Source organism: Hippocampus comes, unplaced genomic scaffold (genome assembly GCF_001891065.2).
Source record: "Hippocampus comes isolate QL1 unplaced genomic scaffold, H_comes_QL1_v1.1 scaffold83, whole genome shotgun sequence".
NCBI lineage: Eukaryota > Metazoa > Chordata > Actinopteri > Syngnathiformes > Syngnathidae > Hippocampus > Hippocampus comes.
This window is the reverse complement of record NW_017805281.1, coordinates 1,371,126-1,393,869: the sequence shown is the minus strand read 5'-3', so window position 1 is coordinate 1,393,869 and position 22,744 is coordinate 1,371,126. Positions and strand designations below refer to the sequence as shown.

Below are 22,744 nucleotides of genomic sequence, written 5' to 3'. Positions count from 1 at the left end.
TGCACCCTGGAACCTGATAACATGAGAAGCTGTCCACTGTGGTGACCGCTGTCCCTGAAAGGGTTCAGGAACCACGATATAAAAAGTAGCATGAAAAGTTCAAGACAACTGAACTGCTCTGCTTCAAAAAAAAATTTTTTTTTAAACGGAGCGCGTGACGCACTTGTGCATTTCCTTCAACAAGCTCAGCAGGTTTGTGGTCGGGAGGCTGATCCAAAATAGCTCAGCCTTACATCACACGCCAACCGCATCACGGCCAGACGCTACCACATCATCCCGTCATGAAGTCGTACCGAGGTCGTAAAATCATTGGTCGGTAATGCGTTTTGTTACAGCTGCAGCGGTTCTGAAAGCTCTATATCAATAAGGCTGTGTTGTATTGTATTGTATTCCCTTTAGAGTAGCTCCATCTAGTGGATGCATAGCGCAACCGCAGCCACAGGTGTAGCTTCTATTCTATGCGCCTTATTATGCAGTGCGCCCTCTATATGAAAACAGTTTTTAAATAGGCCTTATACTCCAAAGCACCTTATAGTGCAGAAAATATGGTAATTAAAATAGTCGCCGATTCACGTGACAATGGATGAGTTATCAATGAATCAATTCATTGTTGCACCTCTACTTACCACACGTATGAAGTGTGTGTGATTTTCCTAAAGCGCTAACATGCTGTAGGTAAAATAAAATCAATAATGCTGATTGCATTGCAAGAGTAGCATCAGGGAGTCGGCAAACATTCGCACCGGTGCACAACACGAGCGACCGTCCTCCACGTGCGGCTTATGAAAGCAGAAGCGATGGGTCGTCCCGCGCTCGTCTGCATTGTCCCGCCAAGGCCGAAAGCCCAGCTGTGCTCCCGCGGGCGGCACCAACAGATGCAGCGGCGCCGACCGGAGCTTCACTTTTTCTTCTTCATACACGTACACCCCCCCCCACCAAAGAGGGGAGGAAAAAAAAAACCCCAGCAACAATAACAACAACACAAAAGCTCCTTTTGAGTCATCAAGCGCACACATTTGACTTCACGCTCGACGGGAGACGCCTTTATTGAGGTTATTTATTCCATGAATATTTGCAGCGAGATGTTCCGATTTGGTCGAACGTGTCCCGCGGCCCGACGCGCAACTTTTAGCACCGCTTTAGCTTCATACATAAAAGATGGCGGCACGCATGAGTGAACGCGCTGGCGCTAATGTAGCGCAGCGGGCTAATTGCAAATATTTACTTGTTGATGCGGCGTACGCATCCATATTCATGTCGTCGTTCTTCATTGCCGCCGAAGCCGCCGCCCCGCTGCGGCCGGCGCGTGCTCATCAAGACAAACAAGTCGCACTTTATTCCAAATAAGTCTTTGTTCTATTCCCACCTCGACATCTGCTTTTAAAGCACGACATTATCTACACAACGGTGAAAATCCATGAAGCGGAACTTTGAACGTATCACGACTTACCAAGTATTCCTTGGCGCCTGTTCTCACTTTGTCGTGCTCACGTCTCCAAACAAGAGGCCCGGTGGGCTCGCTTCAAGTTATTTCTTACACACACTTCACAGTTCCTGTAAAATTAGCACATAAAACAAAAGACAGTTAAACATTCAAACGATTCATCCAACAAATGTCCGCGAGCTTAACGCAAACATAAAATGCGTAATAGAAATGAGTATACATGTTTTGCTAATTACAAGCCTTCAAGCAAGTGCTAATTTAACACACATGGCGCAGCACCACAAACAGAGAATTAGGGCTGTCTTTATTTCAACAAATGATAAATCTGTATTTTTTTTTTCAAGGAATCAATGAATTGGATAAAAACAAGATGTCAATATGCTTATTCAAAAACAGCAGCTTATTTCAAATGTATCAGTGTGGAAAATGTTTCATTTGAAAAGCCGAAACAAAAATGAACAAGTTCACGTTCAGGGAGGGTGACACAATTCTGCGAATATTGACAGTTGCGAGGCTGCTGAAAGTCAGACGATTTGGACTACTTTAAGTTAAATAAGGTCAATAATACGATATACAAATAGTTGTGAGTTACTTATAAGCATAATTGATAAATTGTCACACCTCTAGAAACAACACACGTGTACAATTTAAGGTTATTGCCGTGAACAAAAACTAGCGTAATGGCTAAAACTAACTTTTGAAAAACACATTTTTGTTCACGAAATAAAGTCAAAACAAAAATGCTTCGAAACAAGCGAAAACGAACTGTAACAAAATCTGACAGTTATAAAACGAACGAAAACTATCTTTTGCTAACTATATAATTCATAGCTAGCTTGCGTTCTACAAATGGAACATGTAGTTTCACTTTTAAGTGTCGTCATTTCGTTAGTTTTTGTGAACTATGATCACCTTGATTAAGACTACAGTGCCGCATCATGTCTCCGATTGCGCCTCATAATCAAGCATCGTGTCAAATTTTGTCCCATCGTGTCCTCTGCTCGTGTCACCGATAAAAGCCACAGGAAGCGAGCGCTCAGCTCGGCCTTTTGGGATGTCGGATTGCAGCTTTTGAAGTCGGCGGCCAGCCGGCCGGCGAACGATCCTGAGGGAGGTTTGCGTTTCAAGACGCCCATTCGACATCCTTTTCAGCACTCTCCATTTCGACGCGTCCTCACCTCGCCTGGCGTGCGGAAGCCGAGTTGCGCGCACGTTGGCTGTGGAGCGAAACAACGCGCGCGGGGGGATGCGGAGGATGGCGGGGCTTACGGAGTTACATAATTGCGGCTGTCGACTCGACTAAAGCGGACTGGGCCCGCCACTGGCGGCCATATGCTGCCGCTGCTGCGAGGATGAGCGTCACTTCCACTCGTGTGTGCTGAAGGTAAGGAAAGCTGCGTGCGCTGGCCGGCCCTGACGCTGATGGCGGATGACGGACGAGCCGGACGAGTTGGACTCATTAGACGCGGACGCGGCGCCCCGGGGGACCCGGCGCTCGCCGAACACAGGAAAAGCGCTCCCGTCTTGCCGTCGTCACGACAACGCCGCCGTCATGGCAGAGACGAGGACGACGGGGCACTAAACGATGTTACGCTTCGTCCTCTCACATGAGTCATGTCGTACGAGAGCCGTGCCGGTTGACATGCCAGCGCCCACTGTGCAGGGCAAAGGTCAACTCGCCCCACGGGCCAAAGATGGCAGACGCGGCCGCATGGACGTTATCGGAAACACAAAAAGTAGGACATTGTCTAACATAACACTGACAATTGGACTGGGTCAGAAACATATCAGGCTGCGACTAACAATTATTTTAATAAATTGATTAATTTGTCAATTATTTTTGGTGGATTAATCGATAAATTGGATTAGAAAAAATCCTTTACTCAAAAACTGGACATTGTTTCATAAAAAAGACTAATCAATTGTTATTATGACCATTTCAAAGAATTAATGTTTTTACATGCATTTATTTGAAAATACATACTGCAAATGGGCAACTCAGACATCCGCACTAACAAGAGATTCAGGCATTCTTATTTTTTGTTTTCTTCTTATTTCTTCAACCCTTTCATGCACCCTGTAACCTGATTACATGATAAACTGTAATCAGGTATAAGAATAAAAATTAAAAAAAAAAAAACTATTCGTCTCACAATGGAGAAATTCACAATTTACAGCAGCAAAGTTATGAAAGGAAGAAAGTAGAAGAACGAAAAGTATAGGAGCCGCTGTAAAGGCAACCATTCTCGCGGCGCCATCTTGAAGCCATCATAACATAAACAAACACACACACACACACACACACACACACACACACACACACACACACACACACACAGACACACACACACACACACACACTACATACATACATATATACATACATTTTATATATATATATATATCTATATATATGTAGGTACAGGTTTCTCTACATACTCTGATTTTGATCGTGGGTGGGCCTGAAACGTATCACCTGCGATAAACGGGGGTTGAGTGCATATTTAATCACGTTGACTTGTACTCATGACACGGCTTAAAAGCTGAAGAGTGGCCGCCGCATTGGGAGCTCTCTACCTGACTGCTGGCATCATCACCGTTTCTGCTCAACGTGCACTTTATTATTTTGCGCGCGCGCACGCGCATGCACACGCAGCACTTTCTGGCTTTCTCCAACACACACGTATAGACACACCCACTGCTCATTTAGTCGGAATTAATTACATCCATCCCTGGTCCCATCAAGGCCAGAGAGCGCCTTGATGGGACAGCAAAGCATCATGACACAATTTGTCAAAAGCCCCCTGCCTGACACTTTCTATTGGTATCTGAGCATTAACAATTTGTCTAGCAACTGATGACAGTGGGGACTTCTTTTCAAAGGGGTACCCTGTCGCATGAGGCTCGGCCTTCACAACCACATTGAGGAGACATGCAAAGACGCTTTGTAATCCAACACAACACACTTTGGGCGCCTTCCACTAGCTCCATGTCGTAGCAGCCATGTTGGCTCGCTTTCAACCAGCCATAAGCAACGTTGTTGAATTACTTGACACGAGCTTCCAACGGGAATCAAGCTTGAAAGCTTTTGACAAGTCCGAGGCTTTTTCACGACCTAAAATTTGTCAATATGGTGCACATGCTAAATTAAATGTTTCCCTCAACCAAGTGGATGATTTTTTTTGTTTGTTTGTTTTTTGTTGTTTATGTTGTCATTGAGGATGAAAATTTGTCCAACAAATAAAAGCAATTCGATATACAGCTTTTGAATGCGGCATTATCTATCAGCAGCAATATTTAGAATCAATCCAATGGTTTAAAAAAAAAAAAAGTATTTTTCCACAACATTCTACGAGTGGTTAGAGCGCCAACCTCAACGTGCAGAGGTACCGGGTTCGATTCCAGCTCAGGCCTTCCTGTGCGGAGTTTGCAAGTTCTCCCCATGCCTGTGTGGGTTTTCTCCGGGTACTCTGGTTTCCTCCCACAATCCAAAAACATGCATCGCAGGCTGATTGAACACTCAAAATTGTCCCTACGTGTGAGTGTGAGCTCAGATGGTTGTTTGCCTCTGCGTGCCCTGCGATTGGCTGGCAACCAGTTCAGGGTGTCCCCCACCTACAGCCCGAAGCCAGCTGGGCTAGGCTCCAGCACGCTCCACAACCCTTGTGAGGATAAAGCGGCTCAGAAAATGGATGGATGGATGGATCTGCAGAGGTCTGTGTTGTGTTCCAAAAACGCTGTCGAAAATGCTGTCAACACATGCGCCAGATGTACGTGATGTATCAGACTAGACAGATTGCCTCTTTGTCCTTTGCGCATTCCGGCACAGTAGCAGCGCGAAAGCTGGCCCGCTGCTGCAACATTGTCCGAGCAGCCCTCTGCGTCCATATGGCGCGTAGGCTCCTCCTCCAACATGGAGAGAGACGTCAAGATGGAATCTTCCTGAGTTATGAGCCCTGCAGCGAAGGCGGCAAATATGGCATTGGTGAGGAAAGGGGGGGGGGGGGCTTTGACCCTCATACACGCTCCAAATAGCAGCGAGCTTATGGAACAACACGTCTGAGGTGCTCGTGGACAAAGCGGCAGCTCAGGTGCGTGCGCGGTGTGGAGGCGCCACGGCGAGGCTCCCGTCGGATGTGAAACGTTGTGACACGAGGTCACTGAGACCAGTCGGGCGTCAAGACCGGAAAACATCCCAGATCATGAAGATGTCAAGTCTGCTGCGGAGGCGCGTCTGCTCGCCAGATGCAAATACCAACGTACAAGGTGAAAGACACACTCGTGAAAGATGGACGACGTGATAAGAGTGTACAGCGAGACAGGATTCTGGATATCTGGACAATCGCCAAAATGACCCCCGAAAAATGTCTGCTTCAGACCAAAATGTCAGACTTTCGTGTCTTTTTCAGGGATTTTTTTTTTTTTGTGGGTCTAGTAATATCAGACATGTCTCCAAACTTTCATTTTTTTTAATCCAGCCCATAAAACAGGTTTCATGGGCTGGATTTAAAAAATAAAAAAGAATCATTCAGAGAACCAGGATCCCTGGATATGACCTCAAAAATGGCCTCATCAAACCAAAATGGAAGACTTGGGTTCTGGCTTCTTCAGACTTTTTTTGTGGGTTGAAACATATGCACGTCCACCAAATTTCATGTTGCTAAGTAAAACTGGCTTTCGGGTCGGAAGGGATTCGGGTCGAGCTGTATGACTCATGTTTTTTTTTTTTTTTTAAATATCTGGAACAATCAGTGTTCTGAGCAGGCGCTGGCCCTCGATGATGTTGGCATTTTTCTGTCCTCTGATTGGCTAAACATTTCGCTCGTCATCTGCAACGATCCGACAAATACTGACAGAACCCAGGGAAGCAAATTACAAGCAAACTGACGAGACGACAAGGAACACCTGGACAAGACGCAAAAGGCCTTGAGGGAGCTGATTGGTTGACACAAGGGACCCGGATGACGAGAACAGGTGGAACCAAAACCAAACGAGGAAGACACACGCGCATGAGGAGACAAAACCAAGAAACAAAACCAAACCTTAACAAAAACAAAATCATGACAATCCTGTATCCATTTTATTTTATGTGGTGCTAGATATTAATTATTCCGTTTATATCTTGACATTTATTTCTTTTATTCTATTGATTGACTGCATATTATGTACCGGCATGCGTTATGAAGTCAGGGAAATCCATACCGAAGACCCAGCGAGCAAGTGAATAAAAACAAAGAAGCATCAAGCACAAATGTACCTGAAAGTGATGAATTGCCGAGTGTTGTCTGATCCGAGCTGGCTCGCCAACATGCTGCAGAGGCGGAGCTTTTCAAAGGGGAGCCTAATGGCGACGCCGGCGCCATCTGCCGTGTAGTAAAAACATGTTTTTGTTACCTTATTATCGCTTTTGATGGCACTGTTGTGATTTTCACAGAACATAAAAAGACGCGCCAGATTTCATTGGAGAAAACGTCCTGGGACCGACCTGACTTTATCTTCCACTCCAGCGTCTGCTGTCCTCTTGAGTCAAATACCGAGAAGCAAATTTATGCTAACTGTGATTGTTATTCTGATGATTATACTCATTATTCTGGACCAAGTAATATAATTGTCATAATACTGGGATTCAGATAAATTAAATTAAGGGCCCCCAACAAGACATTTCAGGTAAAATCGAGGGCTTGTACTTTGACATGAGGTTTCATCAGAAAGTTTGCAGTCAATTAGACCACAGGTGTCAAACTCAAAGCCCGGGGGCCAAATCCGGCCCGCTACATCGTTCTATGTGGCCTGCCAAAAGCAAATTATGTGCATCAACGTTAACGTTTGTTGCTAAATACCGAAAATGCAAATCGTCTCCACTTTTAAAAACATGTATATATTGCAAGCATTTCTTTGTTTCAAATTCCTCTTTTAACCCTTTCAGGGACAGTGGTTACTCCAGTGGACAGCTTATCATGTTATCAGGTTACAGGGTGCATGAAACGGTTAAAATAAATGTAGCATTATGCAGGAGACTGGTCTGTCTCAGAATTGTTTATGTTATTCATTCCTTTGTTGTGTGTTCACAAACAGGAAGCACCCAAAAAAAAAAATCGCAAGGACCCATGCTCCCAGTTCAGCAGAAAGATGGCCATTTTTGTTTGGAAGCAGCCTTTTTTTGGGTGGAATTCCAGGTCTCACATTTTGTGAGAAAGTTAGAAATAATATCAGTCTTAGACACCAACTCAATAGAATAACGCAAAATTGAGCAAAGGTGTCGATAGTCACAAGGTGACGGTGGACAAAAAGAGTCTCCATTTTGAACAGGAAGTTAGCGATTTAATTTGAAGGAGCCATTTTGGGCGAATTCCAGAGCTGGAAATTTGACAGATTTATTATTATGATGATGATGATGATGATGATGATGATGAATATTTCTCTTCGTCGCGTGGTGGGATGACTCCGAGTGGCGCGAGGGGGGAATGCCGGGGCTCTTGGGCCCCAGACGCGGCTAAATGCCCACCGGCCGGCGGGGAAGGAGGTGGGGTCTCACCGGAAGGTGAGGCGCCCAGCGCTCGCCCCGCCGGAACGGAGGGGAGTGGGAGTAGCCGTCCCACAACCCTCCTTAAACAATAATCAGGTGAGAGCCCTTCCGCGGCCCGCACTGGGTGTGAACCTCGCGAGGCACCAGCGAGAGTCGTACCGGATGTGGGACCCGGGAGAGGGGGGGCAAGTCCCTGACGGGGGCCGATTGCCCAGGAGGAGGAGGAATATTTCTCTTCCCCGAATCTAAATCGTGTCATTTTGTGCCAGAGTCAACCTTAATGAAGATTTGGTGGGACATTAGCGCGCCTTTGATGAGGCGTCAGTTGAGCGCGTCCATCAAAACGTGCGGGCTCGTTAACACCGCTTGAAGGGCGTCGGCGGAGGGGGTCGGGACGTTTCCGTCTGGTTGCTGTCTTTCTGTGGCGGACGGCTCGTTTGGCGCTTGAGCGAAGCGCGCCAATTAGCCCGGCGCTTTGTCGCCGTGGCAACAGCATCATTTGGCCCGGTGACGTCAGGAGCTCGTTTAACGTCCATCTGGTCGCGCCCCCGACAAGAGCGACCATGTTGGAATGAAAGACGGAATGCGGAAAGCGAGTGGATGGACGATGAGGAGGAGGAAGAGGAGGAGATGAAGAGGCGAGCGAGGTCAGCGCATGAGAGTCAATCTTTACCACGAGAGTCATTTTATACCTTGGGGCCGTCTGACGCACACATCTGCTACAAAAGAGACATTTGGCATTTGGCAGGCAAGAGGTGCAGAGTTTTATTCGCGCTGGTTGCACAGTCCACACAACTGTTTGTTGATGAGAATGAGGTTTGTTCTGTCACGTGGAAGAAAATTGACCAAAAAAATTGTTGATCGTGGTTTTCTAAAGTTAAAGCAGATGTTTTTAGATTGTCTCTTTCATGGACAGTAATTATTGTTTAGTGGATGAAATTCCGAGGATTTGGACAATTTTCAATGAGACACGATCTCTAAACGACAAATCTTATGCGATTTATATTTATCAAATAATGTGATAATCGATTACATGTCGAATAATAGGGTTCTGTCAGTCGTCATCTGTACCTGTGGGTAAGCCTTGGCCTTAGCCCAAACAATAGGCCTAATCAAGACCCAATGATAGGGAATTTAGAAACCAATGGGCCTCTAATAAACCAATAGGGGCGTGACTAACCATCCCCACCCAGTCCTCAAACAGGCCACGCTCAGCTTTTTAGCGCAGAGCAACTTCCCGGAGTCTTCACGGAGACTTCAGGGTTGTCTACCGCTGACGAAGCTTCTGTGAGAGAAGCGAAACGTCCTTTTTTGCTTTTTTTGTTTTTTACCCACAGGTACAGATGACGACTGACAGAACCCTTTCTACGATGGAACTTTCCTGTACGACTGAGAGCCTCCACAAGCATGTCGAATAATAATCGCTCCACCTTTAATTCGGGAACTGTTTTCATCCATTACGTCAGTCAGAAAATCGGCAAAAATGCTGATCATTGTGATTTTCAACACAAAAGCAGATGTCTGTCAGGATTTTGGACAGTTCAAAGGTAAACAGGTCGAAATTGTTGCGAAAAAATAGTGATGGATTGATTTGATAATCGGTCAGTCGTCGATGAAATGATGTGCCGCATCTCCAGAGTGGAACATGACTAAAAGTCTGTTGTATGAGTGCGCCAGGATGGTGCAATTGTCATCTCGCAATTACAGCCTGCATGATGTCATTCATGTTACCCGCAAGCTAAAATTTGAATGTAAAAAAAAAAAAAAGCAGTCTTTTTAACCACTGTTAATTCAACCACTGGATAGTCACACACATGCCGAGAAAATGGTTCTTTTTAGTCCTCTCTTTTGCATTCCTTTATTGCAAGCTCTTGTTATTGCTCTCCTCCGGCAAACATTTGTTGCCAAGTGCATGCTGGCTGGCTCCATATCGGGGCAAAGCTCCTGGCAGTTGGTTGTCACGTCGTTGACAAAAGATGTTGCCACTGGTAGAACACTGCGCCATTGCAGACAGTTTTTTTTTTTTTTTTTTTGCGAGATGCAAAACGAACAAATGGCGGAAGGGGCAATGAAAGGAGAATATGAGCAGAGCTATTGGGAGACGGACGGGGCCTGCAGATTCACCGCCGTGCACAACAACACCACCAACAGGAATGACAAACAGAACCATGCAACCATTTTCTAACCCGTTTATCCTCACAAAGGTCGCGACAAAGGTCGCGGGCGTGCTGGAGCCTAACCCAGTTGTCTTTCAGGCAGTAGGCAGGGGGACACCCTGAACCGGTTGCCAGCCAATCGCAGGGCACACAGAGACGAACAACCATTCGCACTCACAATCACACGGGACACCCATGTAGCTTCAGAAAAAAAAAAAAAACCCTCTCTGGAACATTTGAAATGTCTGGAAATTCTGGATGATTTTCCTTCCTCTCGTCGTCACGCCTCCACCTTTGCCGATTGATCAACGTATGATGAAAAGGTACAGAAACACTACATAATCAGTTACATAATATCAAATATGAAATGTTCCATCCCATGTGCTTCCAATGACTTCGAAACACTTGCATTGGTCGTCTCCATTTCCTGTCCTGACTGAATGTTTCGATGTTCCAACCGGGCCACCAAAAATCACTCTCCCGTCGCTGCCTCATGCCTCCGAGCAGTCGGACATTTTGTTTTACTTCCTCATCCCGACGCAGATGATTTCGGAAAAAGGGGCTGACTCATCGCTTTCTTTTTTTTTTTTTTTTTTAAACGGCATTCACATTTTAATGAGTGAAGCTAATAACCAACAAGTGGCGCTAAGTGCTCATAAAAGCTCCAGCTCGTTGCAATTGCAAATGTAGTCGCTCGCTTATATATGACATTTGGAGATGGATAAAATCACACACACACACACACACACACACACACACACACACACACACACACACACACACACACACACACACACACACATATCTACACACTATCAGCATTCTCACTGGCCACGCCTCTCGTCTTGTCAGCGGTCGCCCCAGAGTGAAGACATAACCTTGTACAAGGTGTGAGGTTTTTGATGTTCGACCCCCCCCATGGTGAGGACATGAAGCAGGCCAATATCAAAATGGGCCTTCTGGCTATGGACCAATACACACACACACATACACACACACACACACGCACACACACACACACACACACACACTCACACACACACACACACACACACACACACACACACACACACACACACACACACACACACACACACACACACACGGCACTATAGGTGGCTCTTCATCACATTACAACAAATGGACGCCACAGCTTGAAGTCTTGACAGTTTATGGAGGTGCGTTAGTATACACACAGCATGGAATACTACACACACACACACACACACACACACACACACACACACACACACACACATACACACACACACACACACAAATTATGTGTGCTGTTGTGTCGTCGCTGGTGAATGCGACGCCGCAGGGAAGGCAAAGAAAAAGACAAAGACTGTGTTGGGAATGGTTCACTCTTTCCCGACTCCCTAATGACTCTACAGTAGATCTAGTTCGATTTCTTTTGCGATAGCCACTATACTTTTGACTGAAAGACCCCTAAAAATCACGAGGAGAGAAGTGAAGAAAATTAGCAAGACGAGATTCACGTTAAAATGACAATCAAATCCTATACAGGCAAATGCTAGCGTTCCGCCGGAGTCAAGCGCTAGCTTGCCACTGAGCTCCATCAGTGAAGCGGCATCGACCCTAGCGCCGCGTCCTGTGGGGGGGTTCAAAGGAGATTTCCCTGCCGTTACCACCTCAGAGGACGAATTTGGTGGATTCGGCTGCGCAGGGACTCTTGTGTCCACACATCAAGAAGTCTATGATGCCAATTCAAAATGGTGTCGAATAGCAACTGGCTCATGTATTGTAGCCCAACCGGACTATTCCCCCGGAGACAAAAAAAACATGAAGAAACGTGCTCTGCTATATTGATATTACAGTTTCTCTGTGTATATGAATGTGTGTATGCGTGCGTCAGTGTGCGTACTTGTTGATTCCATTGTCATTTTAATTCAAACGGATTTCTTTCCCAGCAGACGTTTTCTCCCGACGCTCGATGAGGTATATTCCGCTCTTCTTTTTCCTTCTCCTCGACTGCGTGAAGCTGTTGCCCGTGTTTGGCTCGCATCTCACGTTCCCGTGACGGATGTCACCGTGGCGACTGGCATTATGGCGAGGGGGGGGGACAATTAATTCATTAATGAAGAATGAATCGCCTTGACGGCACCGCGGAAATGCCATTTCCCCCGTGCGAAATGTCATTTCCACGACAAATTAGGTTTCGCGGGTGCAGGGGCGCAACGCACGTCGGATTCACGCTGGTGATATTGAATAAACACACGAGTCCGCACACACCGACGGCCATTGGCACGCGGCGTTTCGTGTCGCGTTGTGACTTTTTCCGAGTGTGCACACAACATGAAGCTGGATGTGACAGTTTGTGTTCACTCATGGTGAGAACCCGCCGCTCCCCCAACCCCCACCCCAACCTCCTAAGTGTTTTAGTGATGCACACAGTCAATGAAACACATTAAAACACACATGCGTGCATACATTTCCGCATGGCTGCAAGAAGACTGTAAATAAAGCGTGCGTGCATAAAGGGGACAACACGCGTCAATAAAGTGATTGCCGACATGTCAACAGTGTTTCTATTTTTGACATTCAACCATTCAGGGGAACTCTCCCTGCTGTCTTTTGTGTGTGTGTGTGTGTGTGTGTGTGTGTGTGTGTGTGTGTGTGTGTGTGTGTGTGTGTGTGTGTGTGTGAATGTACAGACAACACCCACTTGTAGTGGTTGTGTAGATTATACGAAGGTCATTCAAGAAATAAAGTGACTTTTTCAGTACAAGGACTTCTAATACAGATCGCTGATAGTGTAGTGCATAGTGTCAAAGTGAAGGCCCGGGGGCCAGATCTGGCCTGCCACATCATTTTATGTGGCCCGCAAAAGCAAATCAAACATGTCGAACTTCCACGATGCTTGCTAAAATCTCAACCAAAATTTTAAAATTCTCATATGTAATAAATAAGAGACATATTGTAAGCATTTTCTTGTTACCAAACCCCTCATTAGAGTAACTTAAACAATAGTTGAATAAACTGTTATTACTGACTTTTTTAGATGGACGGTCCTTCAAGGGAAACGGTAACAAAAATGTGGCCCACGAGAAAAATGAGTTTGACACCCCTGGTGTAGTGGTAAACATGCCAGACTTGTGTGCAGGCAGCATGGGATCGGCTCCCACTCAGTGACGGTGTGAATGGTCGTTTGTCTCTCTATGTGCCCAGCAACTGACTGGCGACCAGTTCAGGGTGTAGTCTGCCTTCCGCCCCCGAAGTCAGCGGGAAGAGGCAGCAGCAATCTTCAGGATGTTGAAAATGGATGGAGGATGGATGGATTCAAATCAATAAATATAACAGTGGTTCTTAACCTGGGTCTCAGGGGTTCGACAGAGCCTTTGCAATGGAGGTTAAGGCCCGCCCAACTCAACATGTCAATTAGTCATGACGGGCCCGCTTGGCCATCACTGGCTGGTTCGTTTTGTGCACAATTAAAAAACTTACACTTTATAATTATACCAATTGTGTTTAAATTGTTTCTCTTTTTAATGAATGTGTTTTTTTTTTTATGTCTTGAATTTGTAAAAAAAAAAAAAAAAAAAATCATACTCTTTCAGGGACAGCGGTTACTCCAGTGGACAGCTTATCCAGTTCCAGGTTATCATTATTGGTGCATGAAAGGGTTAATTAATGGCACTCGTAATCCAACGTACCACTGCGCAGCGAGCGGATTCGGTGTGTATGTACTGTGGCCAACAGTACAGCGTGTAAATGTAATTTATAGTGTGCATGTTCCAATTACCCGCGTTGACCTTGTCTCTGCGGCGTCCTCGTACTCCCTCCCCCTCGCCCTCCATCTTCCCCGCTCACTGACGACCATCTGGCCTCAGTCAGCCATCTTTAATGGCTTCATCACGGGCCGCGGGAAGCTGCTGAACCGAGAGCACTGATTGGTTCAACGGACCAGCGCGCCCGTAACCAATGAAATACCCCCCCCCCCCCACACACACACACACACACACACCCGCAATGACCTCCACCCCTTCACTTTGGGCGGCGCTACAGTTGATATATGAAACCTGCAGTGCTGAACGGGCCCGGTCGGAATTAAACAACACAAACACCTGACCCACCGTCACTGTCGACATATGCGTCAATGGCAAACACAACACAGCACAACGAAACAGAACCACCATGACAGAGCAAAAACTACAGACAACCACTCAACCGAGTTTCTATCCAGAACCACCTACGTGCAACTGTAACTCAAAACCTCCATACGAAAACACAACCACTACTCAGAACCACAGCACACAACCGCTACACACATCCTCTGCACAGAACATTTACAAAGAATCACCAAACGCAACCTCAATGTTCATATTTTATCATCATTTCACACAGCACAACTAAATGGAACGACTACACAGAACAACCACACTACCGATTTATGCCAACATTGGTCTCTCTACGACGGAGCCTGTGATGGGCTGAGCTATCATACAAAGACAAGCCGAAAGGCTGAAGGACGTGTGACATCATCATTTGACAAAAAAAACAACAAAAAAAAAAAACGTCTGAGCTGAACTCAAAATGACCCGAAGGACAAAAGACTGCGCTGACGATGACGATACAGACTGTGAAGTCTTCCTCGCTTACGACGATCACGTCGTTCATTAATCACAGGCTCATTAAGGACACCGCACTTGGGGGCAACGCTCAACGCTCACTCTGCACCGCAAAGTTCAATGGGTGTGTGTGTGTGTGTGTGTGTGTGTGTGTGTGTGTGTGTGTGTGTGTGCGTGCGTGCATGTGTGCGTGCGTGCCAGTGTTTGTGATGCCAAGATGATTGACAGGTGAGGATAGTGACGCCACATAAGAGTGTTCACTTTGTATCATTTGTTGTTTCGGCGTGACGCCAATTCCTGTTTTTCTACATCACTTCCTGTCAGCTTCATCATCAGAAATGACATTATTTGTACTCTCCAACATCACACACAGTCACTACAATCAAGCCATTACGCACTACAAACAACCGCGACACACAACCCCTTGCCCCAAATGCGATAACAAATACACACATCGACACACTAGTAACAAACGCAAGCACTCCGAACAAACCATTTTGCAAAATCTCCGCACACATACCGCCAAACACAAACCATTTCACACAACTACTACACTAAGCCTCTGCGCACACCCCACTACACACAACCTCGACAAAAAACTTGCACACCGGAAATCCCCAAAGCGTCGTTTCTCTGTCACATTCATCTTTGTGGTCGTCGTCTTCCAGGCAGCATGGGTCGTCTCACGAGAGCAGCGCGAGTGGGGAAACAAAGCAGGAAGTGGAGCAACCAGGACAGGAAATAAATCATTTTGCTGGTGCAGCGACATAAGAAGATGCTGATAGAACCCCCTCACACACTCAATCCACAATCCGTCCAAATTTAATCCAAATTCATCCTGATCTCATTGCTCTTCTTTTTTTAGGCGCTATAGTTTTAAACAGGTCCAGGATAAGCACTCAGACTATCGGGCCAAGACAAGAACCAGGACAGGACTATGACCAGGACCAGTTCTAATGCCAGAATTAGGATGATGACGAGGAGTATAACCAGGCACAAGGCTACCACTAGAACCAGGACTACGACAATGTCAAGGTTTAAGACTAGGGGAAGGACCAACACTAAGAGTACAATTAGGACCACGACCAGGACATGGATGATTTCAAGGACTAAGACTAAGAATGCAATACAATACATCCTGATTTATATAGCGCTTTCACAACAGCTGCAGCTGTAACAAAGCGCTTAACAAAACAGTTAGCATAAAGTAAAATAATAAACACAACACATAACATAAAACACAGACAGTCGTGCAATCCGAGCCACTTTTCCCTCACACGCTTTGTTGTTTAAAGCAGTAGACCCAGTAATATGACCAGGACCATGAACAGAATTTGGAACAACAACAAGACCATGACCAGTCCCAAAACAAAACCAAAACAACATTATAAACAGCACTAAAACCAGAACCAGAACTAATGCCAAGACAATAACCAGAACAGGACAAAAACTGACACTCGGGCTATCACCATGACAAAGACACAGACCAGAACAAAGAAAAAGACAATGACTAGGATTATGACTTGCAAAAGGACCAGAACTAAGATGAGAAATAGGACCGGGACACGAGACTATTACCAGGACCAAGACTAAGACTGGAACAAGGACAAAGACCAAGAACAGGACTAAAACTAGTAACAAAACCAGAAACCAGGACCAGGGTAAGTCCTTGGACCAGGAGGAGGACCGGCAATAGAAACTTCCAAACAAGTGCTGTTTTTTAATCACACAGAATACCAAAATATACAAAGCGAGCGGACAAAAATACTCTCAGCCATGTGTTCCCTCTGCGACGAAGAAACAACTGAAATTATTGAAGGCTACTCAGTTTCTTCTTCTTGCTGTTAATCACTCTGCATCTCTTCCGGTAGAGCTCAGTATTGCCCCCTGGATATTGTGGCGCAATGTGCTATTACAACGAAGGTGCAGAAAACACATTTAAAAATCCGTAATATGAGGGGAGTGTCATCCTCAACACCGTATTCCATGTATTATACTTCAGCTCTTGAGAAATGAAACATTGTTTTTAAAGTTCTCGTAATTATTCAGTTAGTGGCTTAACGGTACAGTTTAATATGTTCGCATTAACGTGTGCCTTCAGGCACAATGAAAGTGAAGAATATTTTCTGTCGTCAATTAAACAATGACTTCAATCAACTTTAGGAGCACTTTCAGCAATAAATCTCCAAGTATGTGTGTGTAGTTATTTTATATGCGTGTGTGTGTGCATGTGTGTGTGTGTGTTACAAGAATTAAATTCACACGGCACTCCAGAGACTCATCATCCTTTGATAAAAGTCAATAGGCGTTTTCTCCATTTTAATCTTTCTTCAAATAGTTCATCATACCCAAGTGTGTGCACGTGTGCTTGTGTGAGCGTGTGGGCGTGTGTGTGTTTGTGTGCTTTTGTGTGAGAGTGTGTGCCTATGAAAGAGGAGTACACGCTGAGCCAAATGGGATCTTCCTATGTGCCTCCAGGCAACTGTTGACTGTGCTGGAAAATATTGGACTTGTAAATAGCTGACGTTTCAGTGTGTCTGTGCCACACACACACACACACACGCACACACGTTCACGTTTCTGCATTCACGTGCTGGCAAGCGAACGAGGACTCCCTGTCATACGATGTCAACTTTTCCTTCCTGTTAGCACAAAACATGACCGATAACTGACACGCGTGTGCATTAACAGACGCGCATTTAATATGATTGACACGTGTGTCTCCATCCACGTACGCACATTACGCTTGATTGACAGGTGTGCATCCTAGCTGGAAGTCAAAGAAGTCCTCATTAGGCCGCCGAAAAAACTTGCCAGCCAGCTTCTTTTCACCAGATGCTGCACTTCCTGTTGAGTTTTATTGACTAGTTCCAGTGAACAGTCAACTTCCTGGTTACTCCACTTCCTTGTTCTTGTTGGTATTTGTATAAATAAAGGAACATATGATCTTATAACCAGAGGCGGGCATTTTACAAAATTTTGCCAGTCTGTCATTCGTCATCCATCGGCGGCCTGGGCACTCATCCCTCACTGTCAGTCTGTTATTTTTTTCAAGACGAACCAAACCGTCATCGATAATGAGTCAGTTAGTCATGTCATTATAAGGGCGCTTCCGTCATCACTTCCATTGGTAAATTCAATGTTCTAACAATCCATCAGTCAGTCTGCCATAATACAAATCCTGTGGTGTTATGTGAAGTAATGTAATAATGAATAACGATAGATAAATATATTTTTATAATCTTGCAACACATGTTTTGCCATTCGCAGTCTATGCTTCCTGTTTGCTCTACTTCCTGCCTGGCCACTCAGATATTGAATAACAATGTTCCTGTAATCAGTAAAAAAAATAACTAACTAAAAGAAAAAAGTTTTTGACTGATGTGTTAACTTTTTATGTCTTTTTCCCTCTTAGGGCCAGACTAGGCGGTTAGCGCGTTCATTAGCGTCCTGCCGTTAAAGAGCCACAAGGCATCTTTTTACAACATTAAAATGTGTGAATTATTCAAGGGACCTTTTGCATAATTGCAACAGATTTTTTTTTTCTTGCTGAGACCTGTTTTTCTTGCTAATATGCACTCTACTTGATAAATGATCTTATCAATCCACCAAAGTTCTTGCAGTGGAGTGCAGCAGAGAACAACAAAGTTGATACCGAAGGAACCATCATCAATAAAAACAGACCACAGGGGAATCGGCAAAGACTAACAAAGCAAATCAACTAGTCATTGTCCTTGTCCTTGTATGTTCTAGTCTTATTACTGATTCTGGTCCTGGTGCTTAATATGGCTGAGGCTCTATCTTTAGTCCTAATCTTAGTCTCATTCTAGTTTCAGTCCTGATCTCAGTTTTAGTCCTGGTCTCAAATCTGGACGTAATATGAGTCGTGATCTTTGTCCCACCCGAGTGTCAAGTTCCATTCACATAGCGAACCAACTAGCCAGGATGCTGAGTCAAGTCTGAGGACGACAGCTGGGAAGGCAAGGACGTAAACGTACGAAGAGACAAATGTGACGCTGATAAACGACACGTTAGCTAATTAGCTTGACAGCGTCCTCGTTTGTCCCGATTTGGTCGCCGTGGCCGCTCGAGGGAGTCCCCCCTGCCGCTAAGCTTTGAAATGCAAATGAGGCGGCGGCGTGGAAAAAGCTGACGCCTGCGGGAACCCTGAAAGTGTGTCACATGGATGGGCGATGGGCGGGGCCAACATCCTGTTAGCTGGCGATGTGTCTGGGTGTGCAGGGACCAGATGGTCAACTCTCAACGGGTCTGCGGCATCTTGGCAAGGAGAAGGAGGAGGAGGAGGAGGAAGAGTCATCTGCTTTCAGGGATTCCAAACCATAGGCATCAAATTAAAAATAGACCCCGCTTTAGCATTACTGCGATACGTCAGCGTGTCCACCATATTGGATGTGTCACATTTGCTTATGCAAACTTCACAGAGCGACACTGTAGAAATTGGCCTGATACACTCAAGGCCTCAAGGTTTGCGCAAGTAAACAACTGAAAATGAAAGCTGATCTCCAGAGTGAACGCACCCGAGATTGCAAATGGTTTAAGTTGTTTGCTGCAGAACTAGTGTGGCTTCAACCACCAGTGACACATTTCTTGTGTGTTTTTAACATGACTTGACCAATAGACTCCGATTGTGATCCCCAGGCAGTAAATGACATCTCAACATCTTCACACCATTTCCACTTTGCTACTCTACTATGGTCACTAAATTGATTCAGCGCTGAAGGCGGGTCAATGCATATTTGATGTCTATGTTCAAAAAGTGATGTCTCCCACCGGGCCGACATCAAACAGATCCTATATGGCAGTGCTGGGACAGGCCTGGTGCCAAAATAATGCATCCTACGACGTTGTCATCGGCAACCAACAGAAGAGGAATCCCCTCCGAAGCTCCCCTTTCAGTTCGTGGTACTTCCTGGTACTAAAAGTTCCCAATTCAATTTGTTGAGTGTTGAGCCACTAAAGGTTCCTGGTCCTCTCAAAAGTAGAAGTCTCCAAGCAGTCAACAAATAATAGGTGCTGCAGTCCAAATACACAACTTCCTCAAACATGCAACGACAAGGTTGTCATCATATTCATTCAATACTACAGAACCCATGAAAGAACCTTGTTTTGACCCTGATAAATGACCCTGGAACTAAAGTTTGAAAAAAAGATCAAGTCAAAGAAGAAGTACAGTAGAAGACAAAGAAGATGAAGAAGAAGGTGAAAAAGAAAAAGTTGACTTCTGTTGAGTCCGGCAGTGCATGGCCCATCCCAAGAAGACAGCGACCAGTCAGCAGAATGCAAATGTTGTGGCCAATCAATCTAACCTCTTTGGTATTGATCTGGTCAAAGAAATCAATACTTGATCCCGCTGATGGCAACCCCCCCCTTCCCACCATTTCAACGCATCATTGAAAACACTCCTCCGCCATTAGACTTGTTCTCTTTTGCATACCTCGATGCTAATAATGCTAACTGCTAAACAACTTCATCAACCAATCAAATGGACGCATCGGCATTGTATCGTTGTGAAAATTCCGTGTATGCGATGCCCTTATTTGGGGGAGGGTGAAATGGAGCCGATCGTAGCTAACTTTGGACAGGCAGCGGGCTGAACCCTGGACTGGTAACCTTGTCGATATCAGGGCACATAATGAGAAAAAATAAACAGAGAGACAGAAGATCTTTTGGTAGAAGTGCTTTGACCTGCGATCCAAAATAATACAAAGTAATCCACTTTGCTCTACTGTGATTCTCTCGTCTTTATGACTCAGGTAGCGGTGATCCAAAACAATGCGACGTAATCCCACATGATCCCTCGTAATCCACCATGATCCTCGGCACAGTGGATTGATTGACTCATCACCATATGCGATTCACCCCCGTGAGGACCCAAACTGACGTTAAGGGGGCACGTCGGCACACGGCTCCCCGGGCGGAATTAAAAGATGTAAACGCTTTCAAAGTCAGTGCGTTGGGAGTCAAGACGGTAAATGTGCGTTGCACTCTTACTGGCTTCCTGCTGGAGTGAAACATCAGGGGAACACCAGTGGCGTGCTGATAGTGGAAAGGGGAGGGGAGGGGGGGGGGGGGGGGGGGGGGGGGGGGGGGAGTCGAGGGGGTTGCACCTGAGAGGCTCAGTGATTTATAGCCGAAGCCAAGTCGCCGACTCTAATTAGAAAATCCTGCACAGGCAGCAGCCGCTTTTAAATCTCAGCGCCGTTACACTGCGGCACCATCCAGACGGCCACGTCGACATCGCTACTTCAGCATCGGCGCCATTTTGACGTCAGCGTGCACCGGGCGACGCGATCAAATGTGATTCCGGTGGACGATTTCGAGTTGGCGGCTGACCCTAGCGCACCAACAGACTCACGAAAATGGAAAAATTGCAGGACACCATTTTTTTGTTCTGTGGCCATGCGACTAATTCCAATCAATCCTGTCTCAAATCATGTTGGTCCACTGATACAGCATTAATCCTTTCCAGACTCCCGCTCCCCCCCCCCCCAAAAATTTGCGGGTTTTTTTTTTTAATGAGAAAATTGTGATATCTAAGATTTTTTTCTTACGCCTTCAGGCAGACGTTATTATGTGCCCCATAGGAACATTAACTAGCCCTCAAAGTCCTTCATTCTGCCAAGCTTCTAAATTCAGACCATGCTCATTTGAAGTTTTTTGTTTTTTTTTTAATCCTTATTTTAGAGAAGCAATTGAATTGGATTTAATTACTGATGGGCGGCCCGGTGAGCCAGTGGTTTGCGTGAAGACCTCACAGTGCAGAGGTCGTGGGTTTGATTCCATCTTCCTGTGTGGAGTTTGCATGTTCGCCCCGTGCCTGCGTGGGTTTTCTCCAGGTGCTCCGGTTTCCTCCGACATTCCAAAAACATGCATGGCAGGCTGATTGAACACTCTAAATTTGCATGACGCAAAGTTGGATGATGATTTTGAGAATTTTTCACAAAGTTTGAGAAATCAGTTTAACCGATCGACACAAAATTGGGTGGGCAAAATTGGGTAACCAGGTGACGCTGGGCAGATACAACAGGCCAACTTGTCCAAATTTTGTAAGCAGGAAAAAAACTACATGGCCTCCATCTGCTCGGCCGTGTTGTGGTTGTCGTCCTGTGACCTGCGCACACCTGCTAGCCTCTAATAACCCTCTAATGTGCTTGTCATTTGTGTGCTAATGACAGCAAAGCTACACGCGGAAGCAACAGCAGCCTGCGCTTGGCATTCTTTAGCATTCTGATTAATACTCTCATTAACACACTCCTTTAACAAACTGAATACAATACTGTGGTTGATACTCCAGTTCATACTCGTTTTTTATCACAATCATGAATGCTCTTGTTAATACTTTCATTCGTACTCTCCTGGTAAATATTCATTAACATCCCTATTAATACTCTCGTTGATATTTTTGTTCATTTTATTTCACTAACACTGTCCTTTAACTCACTCAGGCAAACACTCCACTTCATATTCCTGTTAACATCACCCTGGTTAACATCTCGTGAACACGCTCCTTTTACTTCTGCTAAAACTCTTTATGCTACGCCCACCCCCGTTTTTTGTGTTAAATATTTTTATGATAATTTTTGCTCTACTGTAGTTCTGCAGGCTACTAAAACATGGCCGGTGGGCTGCTAATTGCCCATGGACCATAGTTTGGGAATTTCTGTTGGAATGTTGTACATCAGAGGGGCCAGTACAGTGCCTTGAGGCACACCATTTCATCATTTGTCGTTCAAGACGACAAAGAAGCGTTTCTCGACTTTGTGCGCCGATGGACTAGCGCACACGCTAACGGCGTCACACGTTTCCACGGGTGGATTAACGGAGAAAAAGTGCTGGGTCACGGTCGGTCATCGATAGGCATTATCTGCATCTTCTGTCTCTAACACACGTGATCTCTTAAAAATGTTGACCAAGCGGCGGGCCAATTACATTGCTGGAATGCAATAATTCACAATCACAGTCCACGAGAAGTCTAGAAGACGTTCGCGCGGACTTGAGCTAGCCA

The 22,744-nt window shown here is 45.5% G+C and overlaps 1 long non-coding RNA gene across 1 annotated transcript; it reads right to left on the bottom strand.

Moving 5' to 3' along the window:
- Positions 1-517: 517 nt before the first annotated feature.
- On the bottom strand, positions 518-6,806 carry LOC109516481 (uncharacterized). The gene is made up of 3 exons (XR_002168348.1): positions 6,702-6,806; positions 1,451-1,554; positions 518-910 (listed from the first exon to the last, which is right to left on the bottom strand). It is a non-coding gene; the product is annotated as an uncharacterized LOC109516481 (long non-coding RNA).
- Between the last annotated feature and the right edge of the window lie 15,938 nt (positions 6,807-22,744).